Source organism: Sebastes umbrosus, chromosome 16 (genome assembly GCF_015220745.1).
Source record: "Sebastes umbrosus isolate fSebUmb1 chromosome 16, fSebUmb1.pri, whole genome shotgun sequence".
Lineage (NCBI taxonomy): Eukaryota > Metazoa > Chordata > Actinopteri > Perciformes > Sebastidae > Sebastes > Sebastes umbrosus.
Genome location: NC_051284.1, coordinates 27,360,888 through 27,375,637, shown reverse-complemented (window position 1 = coordinate 27,375,637; position 14,750 = coordinate 27,360,888). Strand labels below are relative to the sequence as shown.

Genomic DNA, 14,750 nt, shown 5'->3' with positions numbered 1-14,750 from the left:
GTGATGCTTTGTTTGATGCCAGCAGAAGTAAAAACAGTTTATTTAAAAAGGTCCTCCACTGCTTTTGTGTTACACTTCCATGAAGCTAGGGGACTTGCAAGAAACAGATTTTAAAAAGGAACAGTCAAAATTAGGGCTGTCAATCGATTAAGATATTTAATTGCTATTAATCGCATGATTGTCCATAGTTAATTGCAAATTAATCCTACATTTTTTTATCTGTTCAAAATGTACCTTAAAGGGAGATTTGTCAAGTATTTAATACTCTTATAAAATATATTATAAATATGCTTTATGCAAATGTTTGTATATATTTATTATTGGAAATCAATTAACAACACAAAACAATGACAGATATTGTCCAGAAACCCTCACAGGTACTGCATTTAGCATAAAAAATATGCTCAAATCATAACATGGCAAACTGCAGCCCAACAGGCAACAACAGCTGTCAGTGTGTCAGTGTGCTGACTTGACTATGACTTGACCCAAACAGCATGTGATTATCAGAAAGTGGGCATGTCTGTAAAGGGGAGACTTATGGGTACCCATAGAACCCATTTTCATTCACAAACCTTGAGGTCAGAGGTCAAGGGACCACTTTGAAAATGGCCAAAAAATCTAGCGTAAGTTTGGAGCATTATTTAGCCTCCTTGGCGTTATTATCGCGTTAACTTTGACAGCCCTCGTCAAAATCGATGCAGCAGAGGCCGCGACACCTTGACTGTTTGAACATAGTTTGGCTTAAGCTCCAAAAACACTGGATCGTACATTTTTCTCATAACCTCTCACCCTAAACATGTGGTTTAGGTCCAGATAGTGGTCTAACCTAAGCTCAGAAAGCCTTCATTACATCATCAGGGTTATTTTCTCAGACTTGACAAAGCTTTTAGAGCCACAGAAAACATTAGAAAACTGTTTTCACAGGTGGAGTGGTACTAACTATGATTACTAAACTGTTCTTTGTGTGTAAAATCATTGGAATTTCCCTTTAAATAAATCTGTTTATTTTAATTTTATAATATTTAATATTATATCATGATATTGGGCAATGACACATGATACAATATCAATACATATGCATCCTCCTAAAATATAAGAACATCAGCAAGTCATCGCAGAGTCACGAAGCCCAAAGACAAAAGAGGGACAAAAAATAAGAAAATAATAGTCATATATTTTTAAAATGATTAACTACTTGCAAAAGCTAAAACAAGATTAAGAAAACAAGGATTGAAATAAATGGATAAATAAATAAAGGAGTTTCCCTTTAAATATTTTTGGATAACTTGGCACAATACAGATAAAAGATTTGTTTGCAACTGCAGTCTATTTCTGCTTCCCCTGACATTACAGACAATAAACAAAAACGTGCCACCTGGTGTTTGCAGATCAGGTTGGATCAAGAAACACATGCAGAATAGGAACAATTCCTGTGAGGCACCTCAGTTTCTCACCAGCTTATCCACATCTATTTTGTTTCTTCTAATATTTTTTTTTTTCTTGTGAACCACTGGATTATTTCCCCACTGCAGGACTATAAACACTATTCAGATAAAATAATCTGAGAATGAAGATTCACGTATCACAACAACGATCTGACGAGGAGCAGGCTGTTTTTATACACTGTTCATAGCTATACCTACGAAAAGTAATGCACTGTAATTCATATATCCCACAAAATCAAAATCGACGTAATCGTGAGGAAATATAAAGAGCGACAAGGAGACTGCTGTTCGTGTCCCTTTAAACCAGAAGTCAACGTTGACTTATTTGTCATGTAATTTCAGTAGTTATTTTAACCCAAACCATATCTTTTCCTAAACCCAACTAGTAGTTTTGTTTCCTATGAAGACAGAAGTTTATTTTGAAAAGACTGTATGCATGAAAATTGACACGTGTTGCTGAACATTTGTAGGAAACGCACGAAAAATGAGTAATAACTTTTTGTAAGATATCATACGAACCATTGTATGAGGATACCTTGCAAGGAGTCACATAGACATAGCTTTGTTTTAGGGTGTCACCGGCTACTAAAAGTTGGGCCTACACCCTAGATTATGAGGCGTTTTAGATTATGAATAGTCTTAAAAGATAGGTTCACATTTTCCTGTAGATTTTGTTCCACATCTCTTACATTAGAAAGGGGTCTCTTCATGGCCAGTATTTAGAGGAGGAATGATTACAGTGACCAAACACTGTATCAAGGTACAATGTAGTTTTTTAAATGGGGAGACAGTAGGGCCGCTCCGTCTTACTCAATTAGTCGACTAATCAGTCATTTTGGTCTCAGTCGACTCAGATTTCTTTAGTCGATTAGTCATTTTTTAGGCCTTTTTCATGCTGAATGACTTATTTCCAAAAACCTTAGAGCACATCTCTGGTAAACACTAAATTTAAAGTGGTGCTTTTGTGTGATTTTTTGTGGAGAAACTCAGTTTTACAGATCTGTCGATTAAACGAACTAATCGATTTGTTGACAAAATAGTATGAGTGTTAGTCGACTAATAATCTCTTTGGTCGAGGACGGCCCTAGGAGACCGAATGAGTAGCAATAAAAATGACAGAAGAAACAAAGAGAAAAAAGCGCTCAAGTTCATCAACCAAAAATATTCTTATACAGGAGATTTCTAGGACACAAAGTGCAGTGACACCACAGACAAAAAAAATCTGCATCCTGCATTTGAGCCCATTAACCGATCCCTTCCTGCACTGATGAACCTATAGTGAGTCGTTCCACGTGAAGCTGCCGTGTCCTCCCTGCACCTGTTCTGCTTCCCCTGAGTCCACGGCTTTGTGCTCACAACCAGCCCTCCTCTGCTCCATTGTCTCCTCTCTACAGCGGGCCGTTTAACTTCATTAATATGCATTAAAACGGAGTGTGCCGCATGTGTGTGTGTGTGTCAGTTAAAGCTCAGTAAGACAGGCTCACAAAAAAAAAAGAGCTTGATAACTGACCTGACTGCAGGGACAATGACCATGTTACTATTTTTGTCGGACACTCAAGTGAAATATTAAAGGCAGTCAAAGTTGAGACAAAAGTAATTTGCATGTCTTATATTTTTAAATTGGAGCTAAGATCCAGTTCGCCACCAGTGTGGGGGTTTTCATTGACGAAATAAATCAATATCAGTCTTTCACAGACTCTGAAAATGACCCTGTGATTCAGGGAAATTTATGTAAAAACTTAAATCCATAGTTTTATCTTCCTACTTCTGGATTCAGTGTTGTTTTTACACTAATTATCACAACTTTATAAGCATGTTTTTAGGTTTGTGTACAAGCAATATAAATGCTGAGGTAAGAGACCTGTATTTGGTGTTACAAAAGGTTTGAATTTTATGTTAAATCCAAAATTTGCATGACCCTGTAAATCCTAAAATGGATTGTTTAAAAAGAGAATACATCGGCTGCTGCTATAAAACTTCCCATCGAGTGTAGACGGCACAAAGCATGAAGAAAAATCATGTTAGTGAGACAGTTTCTTGTATGTGAGAATAAATTATCATCAGAATACACCACATGGTCCATTTTCAAGGTCACCTCCGGCTCTGCATGCACAAAGGAAATCATGAGAGAGCATTTAAAAGATGAATGGCTGCCAAATCACAATAGATAAATTGCATTGGGGCCAATATGACATGTGGCTGTGCTGCTTCAGGGTGCCTATATTACTCTTAATGCAAAATGTGTTTGGCAGCAACAAAGAAAGTATTGATATTGAATATGAAATACATCCACCTATACATTTGAAGAGTTTCATTCAGAGTGCCGTGACCCGATAAAGGGCAGCAGCTGATCTTACAGATGGATTTCTGGCATTATTAATATAAGAGTCAAGGCTTAGTTTATTTGTATTTGTATGGCATCTTAAATGCTTTCAAAAAGTGCTCTATAGGAAAAGTAGATTAAAAACATTACAAAGTAGTTAAAGAAGTAAAAGATAAGATAAAAAATAATAAACAGGGAGTGCAGTTTCAGTTACAGTGCAGTAATAAATCACCCCAAATTTAATAAAGGAAACTAAAGTGCAGTAGAGAAAATAAATCAAAGACAGAGAAACAAGACAGTTTTTAATTTAGATTTAAAAGAGTTAACTAAACGCGGCTTCATCGTGCCTGGTGGTTCTGCCTATATGTAGGTATATATACACTCGGTTGCCAGGTTATTAGGTTCACCTAGCTAAACTAATGCAGTCTAATCAACTGTTTTAGAGACGTGTTGATTCAACCTTATGGTCATTTTTGAGGTTGTAGTTTGTGCTGCTGTTTTGTATAATGTATTGCATTGCACAAGTGTTGAGTTATTTTGAAGTTACAGTAAGTAAGTGATGTGTGTGGCATATCTTCCGTACCTCTGTTACGTTGTTTCCGTACGTATTTTACTTAGTGTCCGTACTTATGTTAAGCCCAACCATGATGTTTTCCCTAAACCTAACTTAGTGGTTTTGTTGCCTCAACCTAACTGCGTCCATTACTGTAGTTTTGTTGTGTGGCGTAAAAATAATACGCAAATGACACATTAGTTAGTTAGTTAGGAAAATAATGTTTAAGTCAAGCCTGATGTTGTTTTACACATTAAAGCATGATCCCAGTCACTTCCACACAGTGAGGCATACAGCTTATTAATTAAACACAAACACAAAGCCCAGGTATCTGTATCGGTATCGTGACTTAAAAAGTCGGATCGGTGCATCTCTAGAGAGGGACTAAAAGCATTGCTGGTTTTGGTCTTTTCATGGACTTTGTTGAAAATAAGAAAAATATAGAATACCGCCAGTCTTTAACCTTTAAAATAAAAAAATATAAATTCTACAACTAACTGGAAACTAGTGTAATAATGTGATCACTTCTCCTCCAACATAATTCTGAATGTGCTGCAGTTGTCTAATAGCAGTTTCTTGTTTTTTCCCCTCAAAGTCGAGAGGAAGCAAGAAGCAATAAAAGGTTTTATGTACATTTTATGTATTTAAAGGCACTTAAAAAAGAGTGCATGATAAGCTTAAACCAGCCAAGATAACAATACTGAGTCAAAGAGTTACTTCCGTCGTAGCCAAATAGCAGCTTTGTTCACACAATGTGTGGCCATTGTTTCACTCTGTTTACTTCTCAGTGCTATCTGGCCCCCACACAGGATGCTACAGAGTGGGAATCACGTCTAGTTGGGTTGGTTTGTTTTTTTCAGCTCCAGTCAATGCAGTGAATCTGGCGTCCAAAGGGTTAAAAATCTCCATGTGTGAATACAGAGTGTGATGATCGCACCCCGAGGCCTCCTAGGAAGCTCTGTCTGCCCAACAGCCGAGGCTGAGATGGACAGGCTCTGCTCCCCCATTCATCACTGTCAGGTTGAATAGAAAATTAACAAATCCCTTAATTAAAAGACCTCTCTAGACTCTGCTGTGTGTGTGTGTGTGTGTGTGTGTGTGCGGCACGTGCCAGCTGAACTGCTACATTGTGCACGCTACAACAGTCTGGCACAAGACACATACACACACACACAACACTCCCCTCCATGCAAACATACACACTCACAGACACAAACAGCCCAGGTACACCTATAGCTAAAACTAATGCAGTCTAATCAAGTGTTTTAGAGACGTGTTTATTCAAATTATGGTCATTTTTGAGGTTGTTTGTGCTGCTGTTTTGAATAATGTATTGCATTATACTGAGAGGTGTCTATATTATCCAGCTTAACATCATTGATATTCCAAAGAAATACAGGACTTTCAACCAGGAGACCGGTGTTTGTGTCCCAAAGTGTTGTTGAGTTATTTTGATGTTACATTAGTGACGTTTGTGACGTGTTTTCCATACTTATGTTACGATGTTTCCGTATGTATTTTACTTAGTTTACATACTTATTTTAAGTTTCCTAAACCTAAGTGGTTTTGTTGCCTAAACCTTACTGTGACTGTTACCGTAGTTTTGTTATGTGGCCTAAAAATGATGTCCAAAAAGAGGCGTACAAATGCACAAAACGCAAAAAGGCGTTCTCATGACGCGCGTATAATGTTGTGCTATTTATACACGTTCCTATGAGATCAGGTTGGATGTTACCGGTATATACTTTTCTTACTATTAGCAATCCTTATATATATAGGTGCAACGCAACCTGTTCAGCACAACGTGATTGGTTGATGGCTTCATTTGCGGTGCGAAGCTCAGAAAATCGACCTTGTGCCGAAAAAAAGTGTTGTTTTTTCCGCAGCGTAATATTCATGTTCTGTCTGAAAGTACTCGTGACTAAAAACACGGTTTGAAAAAATATATTGACGTGCAAATTAATCACACAAGAAAAAAATGCTGCCGGTGTGTAAAGGCTATCCTTTAAAATTGAAAAATTGAAATTCTACAACTAACTGGAAACTAGTGTAATAATGTGCTCAGTTGTTCTCCAACATAATTCTGAATGTGCTGCCGTTGTCTAATGGTCTTTTTGATACATAAAGACGAATTCTGATTGTTATTGAAATTTCAAGTTGTTGAGTTATTTTGATGTTACATTAGTGACGTTTGTGACGTGTTTTCCATACTTGTGTTATGTTTCTGTATGTATTTTACGTAGTTTACGTGCTTATTTTAAGCCCAACCATGATGTTTTTCCTAAACCTAACTTTGTTGTGGTTTTGCTGCCTCAACCAAACTGCGGCCGTTACCGTAGTTTTGTTTCGTGGCGTAAAAATGACACGCGAAGAGGCTAAAATGCGTTTTCATGACATGCGTATAATGCTTCCTATGACATCAGGTTGGATATATATTGGTTATATACTTTTCTTACTATTAGCAAATCCCATGAAAAGACTAAAACCAACAATGAATTGATCCAACTGACAATTATTGTGTGTGTATCCAAAGCCTGATATATCATATTCTTCATAGCTCCATTGTTTTACAAAACCAGGGCTTCTAGGGCCGCAAATAATGATTATTGTCATTGTCGATTAATCTGTTGATTATTTTCTTGATCAATCGATTAGTTATTTAGTCTATAAAATGTCAGGAAACAGTGAAAAAATGTCCATCAGTGACTCTAAAGCCCAAGATGACGTCCTCATATTCACATTTAAGGAGCTGGAATCAGAGAATTTAGACTTTTTCTTAAAAAATTACTCAAACCGATTAATCGATTATCAAAATAGTTGGCGATTAATCTAATAGTTGACAACTAATCGTGTAATCGTTGCAGGTCTAGTTCCTTCATTACAACACACAACACTCCTTTCAATGCAAACATACACACTCAGAGACTCAAACAGCCCACCGCTCATGCAGACCCCTGCCTTTCCTGTCGCTGCATTAATTGCACAAACTGCATAATGCGTCCAACGGCAGCAGCGCTTCGTTCTGGATCTCTGTACGTCCCCAGACACAGAGCTGGGTGGGGAGTCAGTTGGGGCTTTGATCCCTGACCTCTGCCTCCTCTCTGGGGAATATAGGACTGCATCCCTAACGGTCCGTCCATCTGCACACACACACACACACCCACACCTTCTGCTCCCAGAGTCAACCCAACCCCAGACACGTGTCGTCGTCACCAGCAGCAATAGGGAATGCTAAACAAGCCAAGGTCAACCCAAAATTAGGGGGTGCTTTTCGGCCTGTCAAGTGCTTTGTCACGACCACCGGCTCACTGCTATTACTTACCCGAAAAACTCCACCCCTCTTCCTCCTCCCAGCAGCTATACACATTCATGTATTCACACACATAAACACAATATCCTCTTGACATGGTGGAAGTGGTGCAACTGTCAGGGAACTGGATTAATGTCCATGGAGATAGAGACCCAGGAAAACCTAAATGTGCACATTAATATTAATGTTTTGTGTGAATATTTTGACATTTTTAACCCTTGATTTACATGTTATGTTAACATTCCCTCCACAAAAAGCTAATGGGATTTTTCCATATAAATATATATATATATATATGTATATATATATATATATTAAATAAGCTCTGTGACAAACAAACGTTTATGATACTTACATGTTTTGTTCAACAAGATAATCTTCACAAATGAACACCACTTTTATAATTTTTGAAGTGTGAATGCAATCACCAGAAGTAAAAAGCTAACGTTTTAAACGCCACAGTCGCATGAGACCACAACGAGGCTGTAAATGCAGACATGTTAGCATGATGACGTCTAGTAGTCTCATTTAGCAACCGCCTTTTTTAAGACATATTTACTGACGTATTTTATATCGTACAGCAAATCATTAAAGCATCACAGACCTTATTTCAGGCATCTAACTAAAAACTCATTCAAAAAACTCATTGACTTTGACACGAGGAAACTGGAAGTGCTAAAATGCTAACTCAATTCTGGGTTTTAGGACTCATTCCTGTAGCACTCTATTAGAGCTGAAACTGTTAGTCGGTTAATCAATTAGTCGATGGACAGAAAATTAATCAGCAACTATTTTGATTGTTGGTTAATCGTTTAAATAATTTATGTAGCAAATATTCTCCCTTGTTCATTGTTTCATTCAATATTCAAGTCGCCAGAGCAGCTTTTAATGTTTAAACAAATATTCAGGAGAACAGTGATTGCATATTGATGATCCCCGAACAGTTTCTCTTATAATTAAATTACCTTCAAAGCATATTTTTACGGATAGCGTTTTCTTTAATCTATCTATCTATCTATCTATCTATCTATCTATCTGTCTATTTAATTATTTATTCTAACGACACTAAGGCTGCAACTGACAATTGTTTTCATTGTCAATTAATCTGCCATTCATTTGGTCTATAAAATGTCAGGAAATAGAGAAAAATAACAATTTTGTTTTGTCCGACCAGCAGTTCGAAGCCCCAAAGTTTTCAGTTTACTATCACATTAGATAAAGAAGATCAGAAAATACTCATATTGGAGATTTTTTTGCTTAAAAAATGACTTTAAATCTATAAACAAAACAGTTGCCGATACATTTTCTCTGTCAGTCGACTAATTGATTAACTGACTGGCTGAAAAGTATTTATAATATAATACTGGTTTAAAAAGGTCTTAAAATGGTATAAATTATATCTATTATTACTGTTAAATAATGGATAAAAAACTCTGCTGTAACTAAACTTGTCACCAAAGTGAGGAGAGCAGAGGAGGAGGAAGAGGAAGAGGAGGAGGAGGGAAGTTGTGAGCCCACGGATCAGAAACTTGTTTAACTCACCCAAATCTGTGGAGATTAGAGCGGGAAGTGGTCAAAGGGTTTAGAGTGTATCGGTACAATGGGGCCGAGAGGATTAGAGGTAGATTCGCTGAGCCCCTGCGATGCCCTTCATCTCTGGGGGTCCACAGCCAGAGCACCTTTGTTGGGTTAACTAACGGCACTTCCCATGAACGCAGTGAGCGGACCAATCCCTTTTTAATGATGCAGAGAAAATTCCATCGGCCCTGATTACCACAATGCTTTCGAGAGCCGCCATTGTCCCACACACCATGTCGAGCTTTTAAACTGTGCAGCCAGGCGAGTGGACTGCGAGGCGTTTGAAGTCTACTTGTAGTATTTTCGCCCGGTAGAAATAACCTTTGCTAAAACAATGCTGATATGTGCATCTACTTTATGGTTGGAGCATAATGCTAACACTAGCACTGCCGGGGCTTTAATTGCCACTGTGGCCACCCATGTCTAAAATATATGCAGTAGTATGGAGCTTAATGGGTTGTAACATAGTGCTATAAAGTGGTGAATGTGTATATGAAAGGTAAAAGGTTTGATAGGACCCATCTAAATTATTTCACAATGTTCCCTTGTGAGATCTCATTGTCCTAGTGCTGTACATTAGGTAGGCTGCAGATTGAATAATAAGTGAAGCATCCCTCAGATGATCTGCAGAGAGAATAGTTTTAAGATTCATTTATTCAGCAAACCTCAAGAAAAAGGAAATAACGGCTCAGAAATATGAAAAGTATATGCCAACTACACTCTTACATAATTTGTACATTTTGATAGCTGTATGGTTGTAGCTATTTTGAGTAATCCATAAGAAAAAACAGGTGAGGCTGTACTTTGAGCTAAATGCTAACGTCAGCATGCCTGCCTGTGCAACGTATCCTCATACAACATACAAAATTCATATGAAATCTTAACTTGCGTTTTCCTACGAATGTCCAGCAACACGTGATGCACGTGTCAATTTCCGCTCGTTATATGCATACAGCCTTTTCAAAATAAAGTTTCAGGAAACAGGTTGGTTAGGTTTAGGCAACAACATTCTTTAGGTAAAGATCGTGGTTTGGGTTAAAATAACTATGGAAGTGGCGTAACTTTAAGGTCCAGTGTGTAGGATCCGGCGGTGTCTAGCAGTGAGGTGAGGAGATTGCAACCAACTGAAGCTTTTACCGTATGCCAAGCGTGTTGGAGAGCTACGGTGTCTGACGCGAAAATGTAAATGTCCCTCTCTACAACCATTTGCAGCAGAGCCAGTGCGTAGAGTGTGGGCGTGGGAAGTGAGTGGTGAAGCAAGAGAGAGAGAGAGGCGGCGACAAGAGCGAGTAACGTTATCGACTCCGGCCCAAGTAGGACTCCCGTACGATAAGTCCAGTGTTTTTGGACCCACCCATCCACCCTGACCTCCTCCCTACGTGGTATTTGTCGCTCTTTATACTTTCGGGTTCACAATTACGTGGATTACATACAAATTGATGTTGTGGGATATACATATATACGAATTACAGCGCATTACTTTACGTAGGTATAGCTATGAACGGTGTATGAGAACATGCAAACATGCTTACAGTAACATGGCTAACATGAGGATGTTTAACTGGTATAATATTTACCATGTTCACTGCCTTAGTTTAGTGTTTTATTTTGCTGACATTTGCTATTAGTACTAAAGACAAAGAACAGCTGAGGCTGATGCATATCTATGATCAATTTCATGGCAATCCATCCAACAGTTCTCGAGACATTTCGCTCAAAACCACAAATGTGAACCTCATGGTGGCGCTAGAGGAAAAGTCAGGGGATTGCCAAAGTCAATAGGATTCATCCTCTGGGCACCACGAATGTCTGTACAAAATTTCATGGCAATCCATCCAATAGCTGTTGAGATATTTTAATGTGGACCAAAGTGATTCAAACTGATCGACTCTGATGTACTGTAAATATTATACTCTGTTTGCTCCGTACTAAAATCCTCTCCTCACAGAGTACAGCCCTGTTTATGCTCTGCTGCTATAGTAATGTGCAGTAAACTCCATGTACTTGTACCTCACACACCATTAGATCTCAGAGACAGATGTGTCTCAGGCTGTCTCTTGCGATCTTTCAGCTTTGCAGCTGCTGTCATGTCTGCATTCTCTCATCTCGCACTCAATTCCCTGAAACTGAATTACAAAGAAACTATACACTTATTGGGCAACAGATACAACACGTTTGGGGTTAGCTGCTTACATCGCACATGTGTTCTACTATATATTCACCATATCAAATCTGATACTGTATTTGTACCAGCTGTTGGTGTTTGGCTTTCAGAGTGTTGAGGTTTAGGACCTGATAGAGTTGACAGTGAGGGTGATTAATGCAGGCTAGTTGAGCAAGCTTCCAATCATATCTGTTTTGTGTTGAAATAATAAGCAGTGACGTATCACACGTACAGGAGAATGATCTTTCTTTTTTGTAGTTTTAGGAAAACAAACATGATGGAAACTTGCTGTCAAGGTTGTTTCTTTTCATGATAATGAAATCAAAGCGAACCACTATGAATTCAGTCCCTCTTACACTTATACTTTGACATCGTCATTGGGAGACGCATGGTAAGACACGTAGTCTTACAAACTCAAAGTGGCTTCTTCCATCAAATAGGAACTAAAAGCCTTTCCACACCAAGTCCGTATTTTTTGTATGCGTTTTTTTTAATCCGCCATCCAAACCTTGCACACTGAGCATGATGCGTTTTATTATTGTATTCATGAATGACAGCTAGAAGCTATCGTTTAGCTGCCTATAGAGCACAATCACTACTGTCTAATCTTTCCTACATCCTTTGTTTTGCGATCGTCCCCAATTCCAAGCTGTTCTGCCACAATCTACCTTCAATTTCTGCATCTCTGTATTCTTTACTTTGTTTGTCGTAAAGTGCTTTGTGCTGGGAGACGACGTTGATGATGACGTTTGCATTTACGTGGCTGTGAGTGGCCAAACAACTCTGACGGATGCGAAGTAACGCAGATCGAACCTTTCCGAAAACAATAATGATGGACGAAGGTTTCGGAGTCAGTGTGTAAACGTGATTGATACAACGTGAGGCCGTATTTATTCTTAAACGTGCAACAATTTTGGATGAAAAATACAGTCTTGGTGTGCAAAGGCCTTAACTCTTCAAACTGACAAAATGTAAATGGAAAGCAAATCTGTAACTTTTGTCAGTGTGGCTGAACAGTTGTTTATTCAACATTATATCTTAAGTTAACTAAGTTTTACATTTTCACAACTCATAAGATAACTTTGACCTAATTATTATACCCCCGCGACAACGTAGTCGGGGTATCTAGCGCTCCGCGTGTCCGTCCTTCCGTCTGTCCGTCCTTCCGTCTGTTCACGTGTCACACTTTAGTTTCCGGAGCAGAACTCGAAAACTATTTAACTTAGGAACTTCAAATTTGGTATGATGGTTGACAGTTTGGTCTAGTTGTGCCTTTTGGGGGTTAAAAGTCCAGGGTGCCCAAAATTTCTGAAATTTTTCCAAAAGGGAAAAACCTTTGGCCCTACTTTAGTAGGGTCAAGCAGTGAGCCGGGGTGTGTGAGCCATGCTCACTTTTTCCATGTTATTATTGTTATTATTATTATTATTATTATTATTATTATTAATTAGCCATGGCCAGTTCAGTTAACTCACATTTTCACGGCAGCAGGGGAACCTATGTTTTTAAATTGAACCACCTTAAAACAGTTTACACTGTGTGAATTTTACCAATTTTTCCACTTTCTGCCAGTTGTGCTTTCTTGCATCAAACAACTCACCTGACACCAGAAACATCTTGCTGCTGTAAATCCAGCCCATCTGTTCACCTCCGGCAGGTTAAAACAATCACTGAGAGTGATTTGCTGCTACAGTATTAGTTGACCCACTGTCCCATCTGCAGAACACACACACAGACCAGTGGACCCATGTGCAGACTGGGACAGTCCTGGCAGTGTAATGGTCGATACCACACAGGACCACAGATGGGTCCCCGCACAGTGGAGTCGGTGGCTGGCGCCGGGGCCTGGGCGCTGGCCAGATGGGCCACCCTGAGAGAGGCTCAGCCTGTCGGGCCCAAACAGGCTGATCTTATTACTGTGGGCCAAGACTGGAGTCTGGTTCCACACACACACACACACATCATCATCAGGGGATTCCACATTATCATGCCCGACTGTCGCAGGCTGGATTCACCCCGTTGTGTGTGTGTGTGTTTGTTTTTCACCTGCGTGGCTTTTCAGATGTTTTCATTGCTGTTCAAACAGGAAAAATCAGCTTCCATGTGGGTTTTTCTTGTTTAGATAACAACAAAACTGAACTCTCATCACAGGAAAATGGTGCCTTCTCAGGTTTCTTGCATGCTGGATGAGCAACCAGCTACATAGTAATATACTTCATTTCTCCAACACGGTCTTTGAAGGCCAATACTGAGATTTTTTTGTGATGGCCCATGTTTAATGTTGTTTTTGGGTGTGTGCACTGCTTCCCAGTATGTTTTCAGTGAGGAACCTGCATCTTATTAGCTGTGGACCACCACTGGCCAATATCAAAGTAATATATCTGGGAACTCATACATGAATCTAACCCTTATTCCCTCTTTCTGGTTTCAAATATTCAAATATTGCCACAAGAATATCAACCTCTTTTTTTTTTTTTAAATCAGATCTTAAAATTTTATGAACAAAGCTCTAAAAATGCTCCTGGAGCTCCTCACGTTGCGGCTGCAGTATGTGATTTTGAAATTTCCAAATATGGATGCTGAAAGTGAGGCAGGGTGTTGGTGAGGACATACTCAGTATGCTCTGTAAAACAGTTCCCAGGATAAATAAAAGTTTTAAAAGCAGATTTTTTTCTTTTTTAGATCAAAGGTCTGACAGCAGTGCTACATTCCTGTTAAAGTGGAGTATCGGGCGTAACAAGAATGAAGTTGTCCATATGGCGTCCTATCTGCTTTCACCTAATGGCTGAACTCCACATGCAGGTCATGTGTAGTTATTTTCTGTTTTCTGTTTCATCTGTTGTGGTTTCAGTCAATCAAGGGAAGAGGGGAACATTAAATCTGAAGCTTGTGAGGCATAAAAGGAATAAGTTAATACAATAAGTGAATTAAGTACTGTACAGTACATGGAAATGGTAAAGTAAATCGAACAAAAGCATTTTGGTGATTCCATTATCAGCCTTAGGATTTAGCTGCATGGCTCTTGCCATATCCAGCAGGGGGCGACTCCTCTGGTTGCAGAAAGAAGTCTGATTGTATAGAACTCTATGAGAAAATGAGCCTACTTCTCACTTGATTTATTACCTCAGTAAACATTGTAAACATGAGTTTATGGTCTCAATCGCTAGTTTCAAGTCTTCTTCAATACAGCATGATGTTGATTTAGTAAATTATGGTCCCATTTAGAGTCAAATAGACCATAAAGCAGGGTATGCTTTAGAGCGTGGCTACTTTGTGATTGACAGGTTGCTACCACGGCGTTGTCCGGCCTTATGACATTCCCATCAGCCTCGGCTTTACTTCATGTTTTGTGCTAATTAGTAAATGTTAGCATGCT

The 14,750-nt window shown here is 38.9% G+C and overlaps 1 protein-coding gene across 2 annotated transcripts in view; it reads left to right on the top strand.

Annotated features, from left to right (window-relative positions):
* alms1 (ALMS1 centrosome and basal body associated protein) overlaps window positions 1-14,750 on the top strand; it is a 71,294-nt gene that overhangs the window by 13,226 nt on the left and 43,318 nt on the right. The window contains exon 3 of one of the 2 annotated variants that reach the window (XM_037796727.1): window positions 14,057-14,176. The exons of the other annotated variant lie outside the window; for it this stretch is intronic. The gene's annotated coding sequence lies outside the window, so the exon portion shown is untranslated. The remainder of the gene's footprint in view (window positions 1-14,056; window positions 14,177-14,750) is intronic. 2 annotated transcript variants of the gene reach the window in all.